The sequence below is a fragment of the Chrysemys picta genome, chromosome 11 (genome assembly GCF_011386835.1).
Source record: "Chrysemys picta bellii isolate R12L10 chromosome 11, ASM1138683v2, whole genome shotgun sequence".
Taxonomy (NCBI): Eukaryota; Metazoa; Chordata; order Testudines; family Emydidae; genus Chrysemys; species Chrysemys picta.
Window position 1 is genome coordinate 49845020 of NC_088801.1, and position 18808 is coordinate 49863827.

The 18808-nt window shown below is 44.8% G+C and overlaps 1 protein-coding gene across 1 annotated transcript in view; it reads left to right on the forward strand.

The window, feature by feature from the left end:
• The first annotated feature begins 2702 nt into the window (after positions 1 to 2702).
• Positions 2703 to 18808, forward strand: part of GULP1 (GULP PTB domain containing engulfment adaptor 1) — a 331420-nt gene continuing 315314 nt past the window's right edge. The window contains exon 1 of the mRNA XM_065561958.1: positions 2703 to 2833. The gene's annotated coding sequence lies outside the window, so the exon portion shown is untranslated. The remainder of the gene's footprint in view (positions 2834 to 18808) is intronic.

The window sequence follows — 18808 nt, forward strand, 5'->3', positions numbered from 1 at the left end:
CTTCAATAGGTCTACCTGCACTCATCTTATTTCAGAATCAGGCCTTGATCAAGTGGTTAGTTTCTTTGGGCAGGAGCTGTCTTTTTCCATGTGTATGTACAGCACCTAGTACAATGGTCCCCAATCTCAGTTGAGGTCCCTAGGCACTATTGTAATAATAATTAATGGTAATATCCTGTGACATTACCTATGGTATAGTCTGGACTGTTGAATAGCTGTGTCCCCTCAGTTCTCCAATCTGGGGTGCCTTTTACACTGCTTTACTGTAAGAACATCCACTCCTAGCCAGTTCACACACAGCCTCTAACATGTAAAATCACTCCTAGCTGCACAGTATTGAGGACCACTAGCTAAGCACTCATGCATTAAACTGCAGGGCAACACCAGCAAGCTCTCAAGTCCCAGGCTTTCCCCCCAAAATGTGTGTCTTATACTGCTCATATACCTTTCTGAACAATACAAGCTCATAGAAAGTCCATCATTTTATCAAAGGAAAATGGTAATGCCTTGTTATCCCAAATGGGGATAATCCAAACACAGTGGTTAAGATACAACAATAAGATAAATTTATTAAAAGTCAGTATTACAAAAGAAATAAAAGATAAACTGCACGCTAATGGCTAACTTAACAAACTAACAGAATTCAAAGCAGAGGTTTTCTTCACTACACTGGTGTAAATTTCACAGGCTGGGGTTCCTTTCAGCCTGGGACCCCTCCCCCTTAGTTCAGTGTCCTTCAGGTATTCATTGATGTCATGAGCAGAGAGATGGGAGGAGGAGTACAATCAAGTGTTTTCCTCTCCTCTCTATAATTCAATTTTTTGGGCTAGAAACATCCTTGCTGACTCATGGTGACATACAGTCTGTTATGGATGTGAAGTTTGAACTGTCCCTGTGATGGAATGTAAATTTCTTGTTTACACGTTTCCCCCTGCTAGAGAATGGCTGCTTAAGCAGGTGATAGCCCTTTAACTCCTGAGAAAGTGATTTGGGCCTGCTTTTCTTAAACGTGGAGCATGTTACAGCAATGATACATAGCAGAAACTTATAACTTCATATACAATGTTGATATACATATATTACCAGGACAATAATGTTCAGCAGATTATGACATTTCTAATGATACCTCACAAGACATACTTTGTACAAAATTTATCATAGTCGTGTAAAAGTGGTGAACATAATAGTATAGACCATCACATATATCAAGTCATGCTGCTCTAGCTTATCTGAATGAAAACTGAGAGAAGAATGGAAGATTTTGCTCTATATGTTTTTTAGTTAAAATAGAAAACAAGCCTACACTACTTGACTATTGTTTTTTAATGTCTATGTAAGAAATCAAGTCATGTATCCTGCAAAATGGTGCTTTGTTTTCTAGGTATCTAGCTTCGAGGGCTTTGAAAGTCTGGGAGTCCCTTTAACTACCTGTCAATGGAAATAGATTAGTTGGATTTATTTTTATTTTTTCTTAACTACTCTAAATTATCTTTGAATGAATCAGGCTTCTGGGAAGAAGATTGCAACTCAGTCAGTCTTGGCAAAAAAAGATAAGATCACTTGAGTATACTCATAATTTGTCTAGATTTGTATTTAGTCTAAATTACTTCCTTGTAATTAGTTTTAAACTGTCTGTACCTTCTTATTATAGGATGTTAGGACTGCAACAGACTTTTGTGATGCATGTAGCTAGTGAAGTGTTCCAGCAACCTATTACAGAGGAAGTACTATTCTCTCATTTATTATATATAAACACACACATGGAATGTACTGTTGTATGTGTCTCTCACCCCTAAAGACACACAGAATTGTTACTGTGTTGGTTTGGGAAATCTGTCTATTTAGAGCTTATGAACTGTTTAATATTGGGAGCACTTTATGTATATTTGTGTCAGACAGCTGATTCCATTGTTGATGTGGTTCTCTGTTGTCCTTTTACCTCCCTTTTGGACTGGAATTCCAAGGTGGAGCAGAACAGGGTTGTTAATAAAGGGTCACTAAACTCAGATGGCCCTCAGAAGCAATTTAGACTGAAAGCTCACTCCTGCCCAGGAGAACAGGTTTGTCAGAGGAGAGATTGCCTGATAATGAAATCAACTGGTAGGAGACTGGGGTCACCTGTTGCTGCTGATCAAGAGGTCACATGACTGAGGAGGCTGGAAAGTAGGGTGACCAGATGTCCTGATTTCATAGGGACAGTCCCGATTTTTGGATCTTTTTCTTATATAGGCTCCTATTACCCCTCACCCCCATTCTGATTTTTCACACTTGCTGTCTGGTCACCCTACTGGAAAGTAATTGTTTTACTGTAGCTCTTTGGCCATTTTCATCAGCTCAAGCTGAGGGGAGTTGTTGCAGGAGCCTGATAAGGCAGAAGTGACTTCTACCTACTGGAACACAGATGAATACCCCTCCCCCATCCCAAGGACTCCCAAATGGAAGGGTGAGCTGGAGTGGGGGGCATTAGGTTCAGGGTGTTTGTTTTCTAAATGATGCATACTCTCTTCTGCTTTATCTTGCAAAAGTAAATGGTGTTTAGAATCCTGTACAAAGTCCATGTGTCTGTTTGCTTTCACTGTCATGTGCCTCTGAAGAGGTGAACTATGAACCAGAAGGCTCACACCTTTGGTGGGGTTCAGGGGCATATGCCAGAGCTGCTCATGAAGCAGAACTACAGTCTCAGTCTGAGGGTTCGCAGTGCCCATAGTGGTATTGGACACAAGGGCTGCACATAGAGTTCTTGCCCAAAGCCAGGGACAGTACCTAAACTCTGCCTGGCCCCAGAAAGCTGAGCATGCAGGATTCAGCAGTTGGATCCCCTCACAGAAATCTGGTGAGTGTACAGCATAGGGAGCTTGACTAGATCTGTTGCAGTTAGCTACAATGAACTTGGGCTGCCTGGATTCATTCTGGTCTCTGGTGGCATGGAGCTCCCTGTTTGAAGGGACCCTTAGCTATGAAGGCCAGCCACTATCTCTTCATGGTTTAATCCTAGATATTGATAGCCACTGTGAACTTTAAGGCTGTTAATGGGCTAATCCTGTGCCCATTCCTCAGCAACTTCCTCTCCCAATCTGGCATGCTGTAGGATTCATAGTCTGATTAATATTAATACATAAATCTTTCATGTGAAGCAGTTAGGGTTGCTACACACACGTTTGCTTTATGCAAACCCACAACAAGGAAATGGAAAGATGAGCTGCTTAACAGTACTTACCTCTGCTTCTCCATCCACAAACACCATCTTACCATTAACACAACTACCACATACCACTATGCACTGTGGCTGTAAGCCTGCATCCCTTTCATGCTTCTGTGAAGCCTTCTATACCAAATTATTATCTTTCAAGGTGCATACACCCAAGAGTTAGAGTATTTTATGTTTGTATCTTTCTGGAAGGCTGCAAAATAATACTACTCTGATTCTTAGAATTTAGAACCCCAAAATGGGGAGAAAGAAAGCAGTCTGCTTCCTGAAGCACAACTTTGTCTCAGATTGCATATTTCTTTAGAGGCCTGTGAGCAGAACTAATAACCCCCTGGAAAAATAAGAACATAAGAACGGCCGTACCGGGTCAGACCAAAGGTCCATCTAGCCCAGTATCCTGTCTACCGACAGTGGCCAATGCCAGGTGCCCCAGAGGGAGTGGACCAACAGGCAATGATCAAGTGATCTCTCTCCTGCCATCCACCTCCATCCTCTGACAAACAGAGGCTAGGGACACCATTCCTTACCCATCCTGGCTAATAGCCATTAATGGACTTGACCACCATGAATTTATCCAGTTCTCTTTTAAATGCTGTTATTGTCCTAGCCTTCCCAACTTCCTCAGGTAATGATAGCTTATAGTTCTAACACAGTCTTCCATATACTCCACCCAGCAATAGTAGTTGTGGATGTTTTGTGCAGTATTTGGTTGTTCAAAAGGATATTTAGAGGGGGTAATGGAAGGCTGGCATCCCTCATGTGACAGACATAAGAATAGAACAGTATAGCTTCTGCCAGAAAAGTTTTTATGTGCACCCAACCCCCATCAGCTAATCAGGTTTGTGTGCTCAGTATATGCAGTCTGTTATAAAGTGACCAGTAGCTTAAAATGAACATAAACGCAACTTTGAAAACAAAACAGAGTACCCAGGGAAAACGTCATCAGAGTCCAAACTCAAAGACTTCCTATTAGAGAAGCTAAACAAAAACTAAATGTATAGTTCCTAAAAATTGTACTTGATTGAAGTTTCACTAGGAGGTGGCGGCCAGTTCATGAGGAAACAGGAATTTGTCTCATTTTTAAGACCACTTTAATATGCAGGCTAACTAGTCAAAATGGGTAACTCCAATACATAAAATCATAGCCACTGCAAAATGGTGTGGGGGGAAATGTTCAGATTGCACAAGTGCAGTCCACTAATAACCTTAAACGTCAGGGCTAGTACCTTGAAAATGAATCCAGTAATGAAGAGGAAGTCAGTGGACATGGTGAAGAACTTGCACTATCGGCCCTGTTAAACATGTTCTGCTTTGGAGGGAGGTACCAAGTGATAGACTAATTATAGCTTCCACCTACCCTGCACCTTCATCCTCAGGTAGAGTGAGTTACAGTAGACTACCAGCACTGAGATAGGACATGCGTGGATTTCTATGGCTAGGTCTGTCCCTGAGGGAAAAGCATGAAAGGGTTTTTAGTAAGTTTTGTTATTTTGGTGTCCAGCATCAATGTGCCTCGTAGAACAGAAGGCCACTTGATCACTTGTGGATATATGCCTCGAACTGAGAGTGAAGGCATACTATTTTTAAATACAACTTTTTAAAATGCTCCCCACTTCTAATCGCCATCACGTCAGTCTTTCCTGGATCAATTATGGACCAGCTGTCTCTATTCAGCTTCCAGTTTGCTGGGTATACTGAGATAGCTGTGAGATACTTCATGCAGATGTTACTAATGATACACAGAACTCTTTGTCAGTGTATTCCTGACAGTGTAGGTCATGGATTCTCACAGTCTCCACTAGCAGTTTCAAATCAGTGTTGAATAGGAGAGGTGGGAAGATATGGCCTGGTAGGACTACACAAATTAGGGCCTGCATGCAGGAGTAACTGTCCATCAACACTGTCTAGGATCTGCCAGGGAATGACAAGCATAGCCAGGCTGAAGTAACCCTGGCTACCACTGCCAGGTTTTACAAGTGGGTCAGCAATACTTTATGGTGGATGGCAGCTTGAGAATGAGTAGTGTCAGCAAAGACATTCACGGTGATAAGGATGTTCTCTACCAGGGTAGCTACAGCTGTTTCTGTGCCATGACTCAAGCTGAAGTCCTGTGGGGGAGGATCTAGAATATTAGTGGTGAGCAGATGTTCCTGGGGCCTGCTTGTTAACTACTCAGGTCTTGCTGAGGAATGAGAAAGTGGCAACCAAGTGTTAGGGGGTTGGTTCGTGTGAGTGATTTTTTTTATAGTAGGCCAGACTATTGCACATTTCAAAGTAGTGGAAATAATGTCTTCCCTAAGGAAAGTATTGATTGTCTCCCTCAGCAGAGGGATAAGGTGTGCATTACTGGCTTTTGCTAGCCAGCAGGAGCACGGGTCCATTTCACCAAGATTTTTCAATGGGGCTTCAGCAACTCTCTCTGGGTGAATTAGATGAAATTTGTCAAAAATGATGGGATAATTGTTGCCTGCTGCATTGATATATTTCCCTCGTGATTTGAGAGGCTGTCACACATTTGATTAATGTTCCTCTGTGAAAGAAGAGAAGAGCTTCTGAAAGCAGGTGGTACTTGGCTCTTTGGTTGGTGGAGGGGGGAGACAGGCTGCCTTTATATATGTGGAGGATGGAACTATATTTGGGCCTCACTGTCTGTAAGGTACTTTAGACCCAAGCATGCAGAGTGCCAGTAGAAAGGCTAGAGTCAGGAAAATGCAAGGTTCATGTTTACACACATGTGACACTATGCAAATAGGGGTTTATTTTTGGGATTCTGGTTTGACCCTGACACTAGTTTGGGAAATATCTGTAGCTGCATCTCCTTTCACATATAGCTTTAAAAGCGGTAAATAATAAAGCATACAGGGTAGTTCCAATGTTTCCCTAGGGTTTCTGAGTGTAACACTCCATTTCTAAAGTGTTGAGCTTAAATAGTCTGTTTCACCTAATTAGCTCACAATCCAGAAGTGTCTCTGAGCTATTTCTGAAACTTGTCTAGGAATTAACCCTGGAAAGCTTAAGCTGTTTTCTGGCTTGGTGGATGCTCCTAAGGCAGGGTGCTTCATGACTTCCCCTCAAAGACATGTACAACCTGTCAGTGTTTATACAGCAAATTATAAAACAATCAATTTGTAAGTACCTACAGGATAACAGTGTTATAAGGAATTTGTCAAGAACAAATCATGCCAAATCAATTTCATTTTCTCCTTTGACAGGGTTCTGGCCTAGTAGATTGGGGTGGGAAAAGGGGAAGCTGTACACAAGATATATCTTGATTTCAGTAAGGTTTTTGACAGTCCTACATGACCACATTTCCCTAGTTTGCTTATGAGACACTCTAGATGAAATTACTATAACACCTGCACAACTGTTGAAAGGCCCTACCCAAAAAATAATTATCAATGGTTTGCTGTCAAACAGGGAGGACAATTTAAGTATGGCCCTGCAGGGGTCTGTCTTTGGTCTCGTACTCGTCAATATTTTCATTAATGACTTGTATACTGCAGTAGAGAGTATACGTATAAAATTTGCAGATGAACTTAAGACGGGAGGGGTTAAAGTCACTTTGGAGGACAGGATTAGAATTCTAAACAACCTTGACAAATTGGAGAATTGGTCTGAAATCAACAAGATGAAATTCATTAAAGATAAGTACAAAGGACATGACTAAAGAAAAAAAATCAAATATTCAACTACATGATGGAAAATAACTGGTTAAGTGGAAGTACTGCTGAAAAGGGATTATAGTGGATCACAAATTGAATAAGAGTCAACAATGTGATGCAGTTTCAAAAAGGGCTAATATCATTCTGGGGTGTATTCGTAGGAGTGTCATAGGTAAGACACAGCAGGTAATTCTCCTGCTCTACATGGCACTAGTGATGCCTCAGCTGGAGTATTTTGTCCAGTTCTGGGCACCACACTTCAGGACAGATGTAGACAAATGTGAGAGTATGGCAAATTCCCCTCTATCCCCAAATTTATCTGCTGGCCAAGCAAGCAAATAGCAGTGATAAAACCCAGTTTTGTAGGATTCAAAAAATTAGACATTTATATGGATAATGAGAATATCCAAAGGTTTATATTAGATGGAATATTAAATGTAAGGAATATAAACACACATGTTCATGATATAAACTGTATGTGTGCTGCTGCTGTGCACATCTATGTTCAGAGACAGAAGGGCCAGCATAAGCCACCCATGTTATACAATGCAACCCTCTGCATTTTGTAGGTCTATATTACTTAACGTGCACTAATATTGTACTAATCTACTTTGAGATGGGCTAGTGTCAAGGATCGCTAAAGAAAAACTCTGTGGCATAATTAAGACACATTGTTTTCTTTTCTGTGCTCTTATTTTTTTAATAGCTCCTTTTCACTCAAGCTGTTGCTTCAGAATTAGATGTTGCTGGAGTTTCTGGCATGAACAATGATGAGTGGTGCATAATCTCAGTTAAAGATGAGAGCCTACTGCACAATGGGAAGAAGTCTTCCCAGTATAAATCTGGTACTTTAAAAGCCAAAGCTTCCACAACTGGGAGATAAAGAATAACTCATAGTCCAAGCATGACATTCATTTACTTCCAAAGAGGTTTTAAAAAAATATTTATTTCTTTGTTTTTCTCTTTAAATACGCTGAAGTTTTAATGAAAACTCCGCAAATAGACGATGGGCCAATTGATCTCCCTATTCTCATTAAGCAGTACTTCATTCTGCAGTTAGTCCCCATGAAATCAAAGGTTTTTTGTTTAGGAATTATTATTACAATTGTATGTCAAAGGTAGGATGTGTTGTAAAAACTACAAGTGCTAAGAAAGATGTTGTTAAATACGCCACTCAATTTCTCTCTCTTTATCTCTCTCTCTCATATTAAATATGATCCACCTAGGCCTTGACCTGGCATGATAGACCTATTTCTTTTGATCCAAGAGTTAATGATTCTAATCAGAGGGGCTGAAGGCTGGATCCCTGTGGTGAGGGGGAGGAAATGGATTCTTCATGAGAACCCTCTCACAACGATTTCTCTACATTTTTCCACTGTTGGGGTGGGGTTTTCCTCCTATGCTAGACTGTGGGATCTGCCTCCAAACCCTGGGGCATATAAGGAACACCCACAATGGGAGTGGAAGCTCCATACCATTGCTGGAGCTCTGTGCCCCCAGAAGAAGGAGATTCTAGCCATAAAACAGCTCAATGGAAAAGATAGCACAGGGCCAGGATTTATTATTTTTTCTTAATAAAATCCAAGGAATAATGGGTGCTGCTCACACCCTCCCATTCCTCCCTGATATGCCAAATGCCTGCTTCCACCCATTCCATGGCATGGGTAAACAGACCATCAGAGAAGACTCTGTGGGATGTAGGAAAAGGGAGTGTTAGGGAGACAGATGAGTCCCACCTAGGAGCAAGAGGAAAAGAGAGAGAGGGAGACAGATGAGTCCCACCTAGGAGCAAGAGGAAAAGAGAGAGAGATCTGCATACAGAGTCCCCTTTTGTGCACAGGCTTGATCTCTGCTTAGATTTCTGACATTAGCCCTATGTAAATGGAGACACACATAGACCTCAAGTACTGGTGCTGTCTGTCCCTAGAATTCACTGGGAGAGAAGTCAAAATAATTTATATCCTTCCTCCTCCTATCCTCCACTGCCCACCCAGGTTAATGGCTTGACATCTGTAAACCAGGTCAGCAGCCTTGAGGAAATAGCTGAAGGAAATTTAGAAGATTGATCATGTGTCGTTGTGTGATGAGGATGAGGAATCAGTGTTTTTATATAGCATCAAAGTGGACTGGATTTAACTGTGTAAAAGAGGGAGAATTTAAATCTAGATCCAGATCATGGCTACCTAAGGTGTAAGGAAGAGTAAAATTAACGAAAGAGAGAGAAAGGAGTCTATCTTTCCTGGTTGAGTTGCCCTTTACAGGAATAATTGAATTTGTGTTTGTCTCTTTTATGAGAGGTAACTTTTGTCAGAAATAAATAAATTTTAAAAATGCTTTGATCATTACTCTGCAGAAGGACATTATAGAATTAATTTTTATAATGCCAGCTACATCATAAAGGAATTTTGAAATGGCTAAAGCCACTTCAGCAAAGCATACTCCGAAAATAAGGGCATTCCAGTTAATCCAGTAAGATTATGGCAATTACCTTACCTGTCCATACACATGGTCCTCTTTAGGGGTGTGTGGAGGTGGTGGGGGTGGTTTTTTTTGACTCGTTAGTTGGCTTTGTTTGTAAGGGGACAAGGAAGGATAGGTATGGATTCATTCCTGAAGCAAAAGGTCATCCCTTGATGAGCTTTTAAAAGGTGATATGGTGAAGGGGGAGCCAAGGAGTTAGTTACATATTTTGTGCACTATATTATTAGAATGACCTTGGCACCTAATATAGCCAGCTGTTTGAGGAGGAGGGGAAGGAAAATACAAACTGAAAAAGCAAGTTCCCTTTACAACAATATTTATAGGAATATGACTTAGCATTATCATGGGGGCACAGTTATTGAAAAGTTAATGTCTCCTGAACAAGACAACTTCCCCTCAATTATATATATATATATATATATATATATATATTGGAGGAACAAAACCACCTTTTCCTTGCCTACAAAGGTCCCCTTTTCCTTGGCAATGTATGAAATACTTGGTTCCTGCACAGTGAGTCTTTTGCAGTTGCTCCCCTGCACCATCACTTTTCTGCTTAGATTTAGGTTATAAGCATTTTTTTAGAATTCATGGATGAACTGTTCAATCTGAGATTTTAAAATAGTTTTCAGACAGCCTGGCAGATTTTGGAGGCATTCAATTGCTTGTGAGAAGTTTGTCTGACTCTACTTTTCTAAACAGGATAAAAAAAGTTGTTAATATTTTCAGAAATGTATGCCATTAAAACTCTCACTTTGGGACAAATCCTGACCCCAGCATGAGTAACTGGGCTGTGCATTGAGGAGTTAGGCAGTGAATTGGGAAGGAAGGAAGGAATCCTCTGTGCCAGATGCTCCATGGCTGCAGCAACCTTTGCAATCATTCAACACACTCATATATACATAGAATCATGAGGCTGGAAGGGACCTTGAGAGGTCATCTAGTCCTGTCACCTGCACTCAAAGCAGGACTAAGTATTATCTAGACCATCCTTGAGACATGTTTCTCTAACCTGCTCTTAAAAATCTCCAGTGATGGAGATTCCACAATCTCCCTAGCCAATTTATTCCCATGCTTAACCACCCTGACAGTTTGGAAATTTACATGGAGAGCAATAGCCAATGAAGTCATGTAAGGCCAGAATTTCATCTTAGTTGCATCACTGCAAATCTGGAGTACCTCCACTGACCTTCAATGGAGTCGATCTGGATTTGCATTGGTGTAACCAAAAGCAGAACATAGCTCATAGTCACAGATCCATTGACACTGACTCTTCCCCTGTGTTTCCAAACCTATCCAGCCCACTGAAGAGCAGGAAGCCACAACAGAGTGCAGTTCCACAGCACATAAATGCCACATGTGCGCTCCAAATCTCCTCACATTTGGGGCTCTTTGAGTCTGTTGGGGGGCAGGATTTATTTCCCTAATGCACAGAATCTAATCTTATTGGATGAGAAATCTTGTTCACCTGGTTAATTTAGTTTTACAGCTAGCCAGCAACAGCCTCACTAAAAGAATCTCTTGCTGCAAGTTATTCTTTTTTCCTCTGAGAAAGAGTGATGTTTATTGTGTTTTGCTTGGGGCCATCTTTGTCTGTTGATCCCCAATCACCAGGTCTATGTTGTTATCAGGGCCGGCTCCAGGCACCAGCTTAACCAGCAGGTGCTTGGGGTAGCCAAGGGAGAGGGGCGGCACCTGCGGCAATTCGGGGGCAGCAGGTCCCTCACTCCTTCTAGGAGTGAAGGACCTGCCGCCGCCGATCGCGGCTTTTTTTTTGCTTGGGGCGGCAGAAATGCTGGAGCCGGCTCTGGTTGTTATTGTCAAAGTTTTCAGATCCTCTGTTACTACTTTAATTCTGCTTTACACATGTAAATTTACTTCAAACATTTACTAGAAGCTTTTAAAAAATAACCGGTCTGATTCTCCATTTCACTCCCCCAGTGTACATCAGTACAGAACAGGTGGAAATCAGAATGGTATAATTTTGCCCTCACTTTGCACAGATGTAAATGATCATCCTTGGGTCAAGAGAACCATGCTGTGACACTAAGCACCCTGTATTTCCCCCCACATGCTACTGTAACAATCTTTGTACAATATATGCTTTGTAAAGTAGCACATTAAAACTAATAACTCTCTGATCATTTAGCTTCTTATATGATGTATGCAAGAAGGTGTACAAAAAGTTATAAATATATGCTGGAATTATGACTAAAGTGTGTTTTTAAACTAGGCATGTTAGGGGGAGTTAGTTAGACAAAGGAATGTGTATTTGATTCTCTGACCAGCCTGATGCTCCAACAAAGACAATGAAGGTCCATATTTACATAGAAACAGTAAACAAGACTACCAAGACAGCAGGGAGAGGAGATAACAGGAAATGGAACAATTTGCATTTCAGCAAAAAAGAAAGAGAAAAAGTATGGACCTTCCTTCACCACCAGACTCCGTCACTTTCCTCAAAGCTTGAATAAACTTTACTTTTGAAGGTACAGGCGGCGAGTTATATGGGCCCATGGTGCCTGTGCTCCACCAATATTTAGGAACGTGGGCCCGGCTCCGCCAAAGTTTGGGCTCACTGTGCTTTGTGGGGCCCAACACTTCAGAGGGATGCGGGGTCTAGGGAGGCCTGGGAGGTTAGCAGGGCAGCAGCAAGCAACATGGGCCCAGCTCTCCCCTCTCCACCCTCCGGCACCTGGCATCACTTGGGGGAGGGGGCGGAAGCTGGAAAGAGGTGGGGTGGGGGGGTTGGGGAAGGGGTGGAATGGGGGAGGGAGGGGGCGGAGCAGGGGCAAGCTGGGGCTGGGTTGCTCACTGCTGCCGGCACCAGGTCCCCCACTAGCCCCCCAGGTTTCTCTGAACCCCGTGTCCTCCTGAAGTGTGGGGCCTCCCCAAAGCATGGGGCCCTGGGTAGTTGCCCCAGTCCGTCCTATGGACGGGACGGCTCTGGGTCCAGGGCGGCCTGGGAGGTTAGCAGGTGGGTCTGGTGCCAGCAGCAGTAAGCAACCCGGCCCCAGCCTGCCCCCTCCCTACCCCCATTCCACCCCTTCCCCCAAACCCCCACCCCACCTCTTTCTGGCTTCCTCCCCCTCCACCGAGCGATGCCAGGAACTGGCAGGGTGGAGCGGAACAGGGCAGGCTGGGGCCCGGTCGCTCTCTGCTGCTGGTGCCAGGCTCCCTGCTAGCCCCCCAGACCTCCCTGGACCCTGCGTCCCCCTGAAGCACGGGCTCCCCAAAGTGCAGGGCCCAGGGCGGTTGCCCGGGTGGCTGTGCTTGGACCCGTTCTGGGCACCACCAAAAATTATACAAACCTGGTGCCCATATAAGAGATAATACAACCATTTCAAAGGTTTACTGGTCTATAAAGATTGGGGCCTGAATCTCAGATGATACGCAAATGAATTAATTGATTGTATGTACTATTACTGTATTACAAGAGTGTATAGCGTGTGGTCTTTTCTGAAAGCACACTGGTGATTAATATCATTGTGACATGTACGTATTAACACTATGAGGAAATATGGATACCTAATGTTGTTATGTTTTAATCTGTGGCCAAACATGGAAAAACAGGTTCCCTTCCAGACTGGATAGAAAGCAACTATTGACCTGTCTCCTATGTAAATTAAGCATGGTAGAATTGAAACAATGGAAGCCCTATTTACATGAGTGGGATGGAAAGCCCAGGGGAAGGGAAGAACAGCATAAGGTCATCCTGCTTCTTGAAACAACATAACTTTGGAAGATATAACCAAGATCAGAGACCCATCTTTGGCATCCATCACAAGAGGGCAGAACTCTTGCAAGCTGAGAAAGGGGGATGGAAGTCTCTGGTATCTCAATATAGGGGAAAGAAACCATCCTGAAAAAAGCCTGTACCTTGCTATATTAAGATTTAGATTTTTAGATGGGTATTTTCTCTTTTATTTCCTTATTACCCTTTCAAATTTTATCCCTTATACTTAAAATCCTATTTTATTTTGTTTTGACTATTAGTCTAAACCACCAGTACTGTGTTTGAAATAAAGTGAATGTTAATTCAGATAAAATAGCAAGCTAGTGGGTTTTGTGTCTTTAGAGGAACAAACAAATCTTATTATTTCTCTGAACTGTCCAGGAGAGGGCTGGGCACTATATGGTTTTGGGAAAATTTTGGGACTGGGAGTGTGTTGGGGTTACCCTGCAAGTAGTAATCCAGGTTGGTGGAAGCCAGAGTGGGACTGTGGGGTTATAAACTGGCTGCTGGGGTCAGAGGTGCTGAATGAGAGCCATGTAGCATGCAGATACTCAGGGTGTGACCTGCACACTTGTAGCCTGGTTGTGAGTATCCCAGGCTAGGAGCTAGAGCAGCAGAGCACTGTTAGGCACCCAGGGTTGCTGGGAAAGTGGTGACACAACCCCTCACTGGTCTGGTTTTCTTCCCTCCCCGCAAACCCCATCTGACAGGCCCAGTGCTTTCTAATTTCTGGTAATGCAGCACATTTGGGGGCTGAAAAAAGCCCACTAAAATCAAGACTTCAATGGGCCTTGGATACCTGCCCATGATCTCCTACTCGGGTCTCAGAGCAGTAGTGTGGTTTTGCATACAAAATGTTCTATAATTCTTGGACACAAAGGAGACCATTAAGGATGCTCAGATTGCCTTAGTTAAATATTTTCCATCATTCCATCTGTAGCCCATAGGGCTAGCTTGCCTTTATTATATTCACTGTCTTGCCTTCATTATATTCTGCCTTTATTAAATTCAGCAGTGATGCAAGGAACCTACAGGCCTGTACCCTCTAAGATATTCGTTTCAGCAGTTAGCATAAGACTTGAGGCCTATGAACTTTGGCACAGATAAATGGCCCAACAGTAATTCCCAAGTTTTAGGGAACTGAAAATAGAGTGTGAAAGGGGAATTTTGTCGGAATTTACCATAACGACACCACCCAACCACAGGAACATGAGCTAACATCCGCAGATATGTCCACAAGAGTGCTGTGGCAATGAATTGACGTATAGGATATTAAGTTCAGATAATTAATGTAGTAACCTATAGGAGAAGGGTACCTTAACATTAGTAGGATGAGGAAATACAAATAAGGAAGAGGGGAGAAACTCCTGCTGAATATGCATGAGACATAGTGGTGTCAGCGTAACATATTATAAAAGTTGTATCCTAGCCTGGGTGCAGAAGGAGAGAGAGAGCGAGATAGTCCTTGGGAGGTGCCAGAATGATGGCCACTGGAGATGAGGAGGAAGATGATGGGGAAGATAATGTCTAACATTTCAGGGTGTTCTGCAAGGGATAGTGTGAGGTATGGATGTGCAGATTTACATTCTGTATTATTTCTATCTACCTTACTGAGTTAGGCCTGGTCTACACTAGGCGTTTATGTCGAAGTTAGCGCCGTTACATCGAATTAACCCTGCACCCGTCCACACCAGGAAGCTATTTAGTTTGACATAGAGGTCTTTTAAATTCGACTTCTGTACTCCTCCCCAACGAGGGGAATAGCGCTAAATTCGACATGGCCATGTCGAATTAGGCTAGGTGTGGATGGAAATCGACGCTAATAGCTCCGGGAGCTATCCCACAGTGCACCACTCTGTTGACGCTCTGGACAGCAGTCCGAGCTCGGATGTTCTGACCAGCCACGCAGGAAAAGCCCCGGGAAAATTTGAATTCCTTTTTCTGTCTAGCCAGTTTGAATCTCATTTCCTGTTTGGACATCGTGGCGAGCTCAGCAGCACTGGCAACGATGCAGAGCTCTCCAGCAGAGATGGCCGTGCAATCTCAGAATAGAAAAAGGGCCCCAGCATGGACTGATCGGGAAGTCTTGGATCTGATCGCTGTGTGGGGCGATGAGTCCGTGCTTTCCGAGCTGCGCTCCAAAAGACGGAATGCAAAGATCTACGAGAAGATCTCTAAAGCCATGGCAGAGAGAGGATACAGGCGGGATGCAACGCAGTGCCGCGTGAAAATCAAGGAGCTGAGACAAGGCTACCAGAAGACCAAAGAGGCAAACGGACACTCTGGATCCCATCCCCAGACATCCGTTTCTATGAGGCACTGCATTCCATCCTAGGTGCGGCCGCCACCACTACCCCACCACTGACCGTGGACTCTGAGGATGGGATATTGTCCACGGCCGGTTCCTCGGACATGTTAGCGGACGGGGAAGATGAGGAAGGAGATGAGGAGGACGAGGCAGTCGACAGCGCTTACAACGCCGATTTCCCCGACAGCCAGGATCTCTTCATCACCCTTACAGAGATCCCCTACCAACCGTCCCCAGCCGTTAACCCGGACACAGAATCCGGGGAAGGATCAGCCAGTAAGTGTTTTAAACATCTAAACATTTATTTTTAACAGAACAGGAATATTAAGAATAACAACAATGGGTTTCTCATGATTAGTTTGCCCTAGGCGCTTAACGTTTCAGTCCTGGGCAGTGCAACTATTGACAAAAAATCTAACAATGTCCGGTTTAGCATGATTGTTCTGCCCAAGCCGCTCTACTGTTTAGTCCCTGCCAGTGCAGCTACAGTAAAATGCGGTCTATATGTCCGGGGATAGAGCAGAAATCCTCCTGGGACATCTCGAGGAAGCTCTCCTGGAGGTAATTGGAAAGCCTTTGCATCAGGTTCCTGGGGAGAGCGGCCTTATTGGGTCCTCCGTGGTATGAAACGTTTCCGCGCCAGGAGACAATCAAGTACTCCGGGATCATTGCCCTGCAGAGCATGGCGGCATACGGCCCTGGTCTTTGCAGGCTTTCCCGAAGCATTCTTTCTTTATCCGTGTCTGAGATCCTCATCAGGGTGATGTCGCTCATGGTGACCTGCTTTGAATTAGGTAGGGGAATGTTAGTGTTGGGACTGCTTGCCCGTTCCTTTACAGAACTGTAACCGCTGGTTTGCAGCCACGCGGTGGAGGCGGGACAGGGGCAGCATACAGGGATCTTTCCCTGGGACAGCTGCGAGGGGGTGGGACAGGGGCAGAGTTCCTACTTGCCGGATTGCTGGCAGCAGGGACTGGCATTGCTTTCAATGTGAAAGGAGGCCAGTGCTACTATTAAAGTTTTAAGCAGCCACAAGTCTATGGCTTACCATGTCTGCCTGCTACACAAATTCCGGTGTCCTGTCCCGCTTCTCAGATCTGCAGTGCAAGACCCCAGGCACTGAATGCGAAGGCCGAGAATTCGACCTTGTGCTGAGTGCGCATGTGATAGGTGCTGTGCATGGTCTTGTTCACAGAGAAAGACTATGTTCTTTGTTCACAACTACATTTATCTTTCTGAGGAATTCACTCCCTTTTTCCCATTCCCACAGCCACATCTGCGACTGTCTCACAACCTAGCCTGGCATCACACTCCCAGAGGCTAGCGCAGATTAGGCGTAGGAAGAAGAGGACACGGGAGGACATGTTCTCTGAACTTATGGGCTGCTCCTGAGCCCAGGCAGCACAGCAGACCCAGTGGAGGGAGAACTTGTCCCAAATGCACCGATCACACATGGAACGGGAGGAGAGGTGGCAGCAGGAAGACCAGCAGGCGACTCAAACGCTGCTTGGACTAATGAGGGAGCAAACGGACACGCTCCGGCGCCTTGTGGATGTTCTGCAGGAACGGAGGCAGGAGGACAGAGCCCCGCTGCAGTCTATCTGTAACCGCCCTCCCCCGCCACCAAGTCCCATACCCCCCTCACCCAAAGTCCAAAGAAGGAGGGGCGGCAGAGTCCGTGCAAACTCTCACTCCACCCCTGCAGACTGCTCTAGTAGTAGAAGGCTCTCATTCCCCAAAATTTGACAAGTCCTTTCCTTCCCGCCTCACGCAAGCCCCCGTCCAAGTTTCACCCCCCAGTTTCATGTGTAGTTGCTAATAAAAAATATGTTTCTCTTAATTACTGTTTCCATCATGTTCTTTTGGAGTATAGTCTGTCTGAAGGGGGGGAAGGGGGTTGGTAATTGGACAGGACAGTCACCTTTAGCAGGGTCTATAGGCGGGGGCAGGTCCAGCAGCAGGGCACATACACAGTGCAGTCACTAGTTACCCTGGTCAGTCTGGGAGGTGGTTTTCATGTTCTGTGGTGGGGGGTGGGTTGCTCTGTGACTTTGTGGTGGGGGAGGGCAGTTACAGATCTTATGCAGCGGTCCTTATCCTGGATCACAGAGCCACGCAGCAGGGGATCTGTAACCGTCCTCCCCCCTGCCACAAAGTCACATAGCCCCCACATACACACAGTCCCGATCAGGAGGGGTGACAGGCTCCGTTGAAACAACCAGTCCACCACTGTGGAGCCTGTCATTCCTGGAGTTTAGAAGCATCATTTGCATCACTACACTACACCCGCTCCCCACCACAGTCTGCGTCCCAGGTTTAAAACATTCCCACGAAAACAGTAATAAAGAAAACGGTGTTCATTTACAAAGTAGAAGTGATTTTATTTCTAAACGTGTGTTGGAAGGGGGGAAGGGGGTATGTAACTGGAGAGGATAGTCAACATTAACTGGGTAAAGAAACGGGGGCAGGTTCAGCTTCTCTGTACACAAACTTAAAACACAGGTTACCCTGCTCCTCAGGAACCTAGCTTTCAAAGCCTCCCGGATGCACAGCGCGTCCCGCTGGGCTCTTCTAATCACCCGGCTGTCTGGCTGGGCGTAATCAGAAGCCAGGCTATTTGCCTCAACCTCCCACCCCGCCATAAAGGTCTCCCCCTTGCTCTCACAGAGATTGTGGAGCACACAGCAAGCTGCTATAACAATGGGGATATTGGTTTTGCTGAGATCACAGCGAGTCAGTAAGCTTCTCCATCTCCCCTTGAGACGGCCAAAAGCACACTCCACCACCATTCTGCACTTGCTCAGCCGGTAGTTGAAGAGTTCTTTTTCAGTGTCCAGGGCGCCAGTATAGGGCTTCATGAGCCAGGGCATTAGTGGGTAGGCTGGGTCCCCGAGGATGACTATAGGCATCTCCACATCCCCAAGAGTTATTTTGTGGTCCGGGAAGTAAATACCTTCCTGCAGCCGTCTAAACAGGCCAGAGTTCCTGAAAACGCAAGCGTCATGAACCTTGCCCGGCCATCCGACGTTGATGTTTGTAAAACGTCCCCTATGGTCCACCAGTGCTTGCAGCACCATTGAAAAGTAGCCCTTTCGGTTGATGTACTGGCTGGCCTGGTGGTCCGGTGCCAGGATAGGGATGTGAGTTCCATCTATAGCCCCACCGCAGTTTGGGAATCCCATCGCGGCGAAGCCATCTATGATCACCTCCACGTTTCCCAGGGTCACTACCTTTGACAGCAGTACATCAACGATTGCCTTGGCTACTTGCATCACAGCAACCCCCACGGTAGATTTGCCCACCCAAAGTGGTTCGCGAATGACCGGTAGCTGTCTGGCGTTGCAAGCTTCCAGGGGGCTATGGCCACTCGCTTCTGGACAGTCAGGGCTGCTCGCATCCGGGTGTCATTGCGC